The sequence below is a fragment of the Megalops cyprinoides genome, chromosome 11, assembly GCF_013368585.1.
Source record: "Megalops cyprinoides isolate fMegCyp1 chromosome 11, fMegCyp1.pri, whole genome shotgun sequence".
Classification (NCBI taxonomy): Eukaryota; Metazoa; Chordata; class Actinopteri; order Elopiformes; family Megalopidae; genus Megalops; species Megalops cyprinoides.
Genome location: NC_050593.1, coordinates 14,752,954 through 14,758,953, shown reverse-complemented (window position 1 = coordinate 14,758,953; position 6,000 = coordinate 14,752,954).

The following is a 6,000-nucleotide window of genomic DNA, read 5'->3' as shown; positions in this document are numbered from 1 at the left end:
AAGTACAGCAACTAGCTAGCCAAACGTCTGGAGCTAGCTAGCATGACTTTCTGTTGAAAAAGTACGCTTGGGAGTGGCAGACTGTGCCTTTTGCTAGCTAGTTTTAACTAGCTATCTATCATCTAACTTTCCTTCATGTAATTCAGTGTCAAGTCAAGACATCCTTTTTTAATTCCCCTGCTGTTCACATACCACCTCTCAATCAGGCATTTTATTTTCTGGATCATGAATCAGGCTTAGTAATGACAAAAATGGCAGCTCAGTTTTTAATGACACATTGTTTACATCACTCGTCCTGTGAGTACTCACATGATTGAATTGGGAAAATAATGCAGACACTGACGGATAATTAATGCACTCGAGCAGCATGGGTAATGCACGTCAAAAGCAGCCATTAGGAACGAGAAAAAAAAAAAACCAACTGCACAAGGGCAAAACAGCCTTCATAAAATAAATAATAAAAGAATAAAGCAAGCAATGTCATTCTCATGATCTAGTAATTGTCATGATACCCTTTTCTTTACATGTCCAAACAATAATTATTGTTAACAAACCAGGGATGCGAACAAGTATCTGAGTATTTGCTTCCAAGTTAAAATCTAACACTTAACACACATCACTTGTAAGATGTAATGATTCATGAGCAGAACAAACTTTGTAACAACAGTTTACAAGCTCAAAGGTGTTACAAGCGTATCTCAAGAGTCACTAAGTTGTTAGTATCCTGATGGGGGATGGGGGTTGTTAAGAACAGACAAATAACCAACTGGATTTAAACTGGCGGAATAGTTTTTCAACAAGTGTCATATCGAGCTAGCTTTTCTTACTGCTGCAAAGAAATTCTTGTGTAGGCTTAGCTAATGTGCTGACTTGCTAACTAGCTATCACTTATAATCAGCTGAAAGAGCTGTTCGACAGATTTCTTATACAGGATTTCTTATTATGGATAGATCCCTGTGCAGTTTGATCATTGAAAATAAATTGAATTGGTAGTCCAATCATGAATGAGGTATACTTTATTTTTAAAAGTGTGTTATGTAGTGTTGGGCTTGAGTGATAATTTGAGACTCCTTAAATCGGGTCACGCAGGTTTGGGGCAGTCCTGGGTTAAATACAGCTGACCTGCACATCACTAGACATGATCAAAGACAGCGGAAGTCAGCTACGTCTGACCTAATAGCGCTTTTTTGCTTTAAATTTTGTCTTGGCAAGGTCCAGGTCAACAGAAACCTTCGACTGTTACGATAGAGAAACAGAGGAGCCTTACTGTGATCGGGCCATTTTTCTATTCCCTTTCATTTTCTCATTATTCCAGCAAGTCTGCAATGCGACAACATTTTCACTGTCATGTTGTTGATAAACTATCGCTGTATTTGCAAACAAAAAAAGGGGGCGAAAAATTACGTTACGTGCAAATAATGTTTTAAGGTCAAACGTCTTACTGCTAATGAGTGTCCAAATATGTTTTAACATTCCAAACAGTTTAAATGACTACTGAAACATCATTTGCATTCCTAAGTCCAACCTACACATTTTTTTTTTTTGCCTTACTTTCAGTTCTCACAAGACTACTTTCCCTTACTGTCCACATCGACTCTGAATGTAAAGAAGCAGGAGGGCTGTAAAACTGGCAACAGAATGATCTTCTGCATAGGAATTTTATACTTCGCCTTGCACAAGTGGCCACTCTCTGGAGAAAGAACAACTGAGCACTTCTAACTTCAGCCAAAAGAACTGGACACTAACTAATATCTGTGAGGGCCCTCAAACTGTTGTATTCTAACCCTAAAACACACTGCAATGTCTAATTAGATTGCTGGATCATGCCAGGTTAATTCAGCCAACAAACAATGGACGGCACATTAGTAGTCCGCGCAGGTAAAAGTGGCCAGGCCGGAGACTGAAGAAAAGCGGTCTCAAAAGTCTTTTAAACCCTCCTCTCCACTGCAACCGGAGTGCTGGGAGCGAGTTTAAAAGGAGCCCAAAAGATGCCAGCTGTATTCCTTTCACAGGCCGTTTTAAGCAGATATAAAACATAGGGTGAACGAGGCCATCCCTATGTTTTCAAAATGGGGCAGGCTAATCAACTGAATACCCTACACACGTAACCGCCGCAAAGTTTGCTCTCAGCCGGCGAATATAAAGCCCGGCGTGACAGCAAACTGAAGTAAGGGGAAGCATCAGAGTAAGTGTTTGCACATGCTCCATCATGTGTGTCGATCTGAGCGTGCCGCAGCTGTGAAGCACGCCGGTGAGGCCGTGTGCCGGTTTTCAGAAGGCTTCAGCGCGTCGCCAGCCAATCTCAGAGGAGAAACCTGGGGTGTGGGGGGGGCTTCACAAGAGAGGAAAATGAAATCGGTAACCAAGCTGTCACACCTGTACACTGTGAGCAGCTTAGTCAGGTATGCCACCTTTTATGGCAGTTCACTTCTCAAATATATATAGATGACATTTCGTATTTAGCAATATTAGGATTAAATATTAGATTTATTACACTAGAAAGAACACTGTAAACATTTACAATAACAAATGGCAATTTCAGGCTAGGCACATACTGCAATGTCTATTCATAAACTTTCATAAAATTTGTACAGCCATTATTTTCAATGTCATACATCCGACTGGCTCCAAGGGACTCACATGTCTGCGGCACAAACTTCTCGCTCAACTTTATAATCTAGTTCTTTCTTTGCATTTATTTAGAATGGTTTTCAAACACAAATGTAGACTGAAAATAATGCATTGCATCATTCTATTACTGCTATTATAGGCCTATATTTTGCATAACAATTCAACCCATCAATAACAATTACAAATCCTGATGAAATACAAAAGGCTAGACATGGGGAAATGAGCACAAGTCACAGAGTAGCAAGATCAAAGTACCATCAAAGTACAGAGCAACCGATTCATGAGGGCATTAAAAAATGAGTAGCTGGACCTTTCTCCATGTAGCCGGCTAGTAAATGACTGTTAGACATCTATGAAGCACCAAATGGTAGCTATCATACACTACAGCATCTTGAGAAGTCTCTGTATGTATGATACAAGCTAGATAGATGACCAGCTAACTTGGCCAAACCCTCAAAAGATCAAAGCAAAGGTTGAATGCATGCTTTAACAAAATATTCAAAGCACATAATGGTTTTGAAAACTGCCTATTTTCTTCCACTACGTGGCATGGCATTGCCAAATTAGCCAGCTAGGTAGCGAGCTCCTCTGTTTGTTGTCCAATAGCTGTGATTTTAACCTAACCACAGCCCCAACCTTCCAGCAGTAGCATCATAGTCATGATGTTACTAACTATATACTGAATATATCATATGTTACTTTTAAATATGACCACATCCAGTATCATCAGGTATGGTCTCAAACTTAAAAACAATGATGCTTTGACCTTTGACCCACCTTGTGGTTTCATGCCATTCACAATGCACAGTCTACTACTTTGCACTGCTCTAGGTCAATGAAGAACTCTCACGCTTCGAGGTTAGCAGAATGGAAACCTAGCTAAACTCTGGATTGTATTTGAGTTAAATATTTATTTGGATTAGGACATCAATTTACCTAGTGCTCCAGGTGTAAAATGATTGCAGACTGACCTGTAGAATACTGGCAGAACTGATCCCACAAGAATTTGGGATTCCCACACACACATTAGATAGGCTAACAGGATGTCTGTTCTGTGAAACCAGCCCATGGGTGAACTCACCTATATGCAGACATGGACAAGTGCTCTAAGATCTAGACAATGCAGCTTTAATGCCGTCAGCTTTAACTAAAATAATCATCTGCATGGATGCAAGATTTAGGAAATTAATGCAGACCTGATTACATGGTTTATTACTATGATGACTCCTAGTTTGAACTTCCAAGAGATCTTGGAAATCAAAATTCAAAATCAAAATCAAAAAAAAAAAAAAAAAAAAAAACACCACAGAAGGAGCTTAGAATGCACAACTGGAGGAACCATAGTCCCCAAGAATAGCCTGGATTCTTTTCCTTGACATTACAATAATGGCCATTAAACTAAAGCATATACTGTAAGGCCACTACTGACATAGAAAACAAATACTTTCTCCTTCTTAACTGGATGCTTCAGAGATGCTGATGAAAAACAGGACGGGAATCTACCAAAGCGGTGATGAAAAAACAAACCACAACGGCAAACACAAATCATTCCAAGTGCCCTATGAACCAAGTTCATATGGCATAGGCGCAAAGACTCCCAACAGTGTAAGAAAAAGATGATGCAGGGCTTGAATCCTGTGTCCGTGCTGCCATTGACCTGGCCACGTGAGCGCAGTCTGATCCACCTTGCGGAGGCAGAAGGAGCCCTGGCTCGCGCCGTACGCGGCAACCCCTGCCAGCAGAGGTAAAAGGGGGCGGATAACCAAAACCTTTTAACCAGATTAAAACAAATCGCTTTCACACCAGCCAAGCATCTTCGTTTTCGTGAATGCTTATGCAAATATGCGTACGGAGGAGCGGAAACGTAAAAACTCCACATCCCTCACCTCCTGCAAATAGGTTTAAGCTGGAAGTCCATTTGACTGCACAGTTTATTGGGGTTGCGATTCTTAACTTGGAGGGTTCTTTATGACAGACGTATATCTGTACTATAGCAAGACACGCTGAAGAAAAAAATGACCTTAATGAACAGCAATAGTGGGGTTTTCATTCTGAATTTTGTAAGCATGAAGGGAAAACCATACCGGAATATCTGATGAGTGCACAGAAATTTTATACCATTATAGACATAGGCTCATCCCACAAACAGTTAACGGCCTGTAATCTCCCTATGTGTCCATGCACCATGTTGTGCTGACATGTCAACATGTGCTTTCTTTGATGCAATATGATGCACCAACCTATCTTGGTAACACGCCCAGCCCAACCCACCTTTAACCTCACTGGGAGGACGAGTCAATTTCTCTCTCTCCTGTCTCATGCATGGATCAACAGAGTAGTTACTATGCATCCATAAATGAACTGTGGAAGTGCAGAAGCACCATGTGACAAACGACTGTTGCGGGAAGAAAAACCTCCACAAACAACATTGCTGGAAGGCTGAATTTCAAGAGAGGCTGAAAAAAATTTTCAAAAGAATCCAATATCCAGACATGCCAATTTCACAGACCGCTTTTATGAATGCTCGTCCATACTGCCCTTCAACGTTTCGGTCTGTAGACAGTTTGCGGGGGAAAAGATAACAAATAACAGTCTTTAAATTCACACTATCATTGTAAGCTACATTCCAATGTAAATAACACATTTAAACATTAAAAACGCTCTACTATGCTACCAACAGGTCCATTCTGGGCCCGCTCCTCAGTTGAGATGTTGTAGTTACTAGCATACACAAGTGAAGATGGAATGATACATGAAAGGACATCTGATGTATGCATGGCCTGTTACAAGAAGGATGAAAAAATGTGTTGTGTTAAACCTGCTCTCTAGTACAGCTCACTGGAAGAACAGAAACTAAACAACCAACACATTTTCCTCATTCCTGTTAATAAAGAATTCTGACACAGGATGCCCACGTATCCATCGCTGGTGGCGGCGTGGCATTCTCCCCTGGCACATTTAACTGGAGACCTGCTGGGGACGCCTTTTGACCCTGGACTCATTTGCAGTTTGTGTCCTTAAAGTGTCTGGATGCCTCGGATTGACACGTGGGGGATGGGCCCTCCGCTGTGTTCGGCTGCCTGGGCTATATTTCATGTCAAGGAATTACCATTTCTCACACGCATTGATTACAGCTAGGGCAGCTACACTGACCGTGTCCCCAAAGTGTGGGTGTTTTGCTTTAGTAAACAGGGTTATTACATTGGATAAAACCACAGTGAAACACACAGCACCTGTCTTCTGCAGCAATCAGCAATATCACTGGATAGAAATCGTAGCTTAGCATCGGTGACTAGCAGGAAAACAGCCATGCTGAATAGCAGTATCGTAGAGCTAGTATAGAGCCGAGCCAGGCCAAACCCCTCAGGC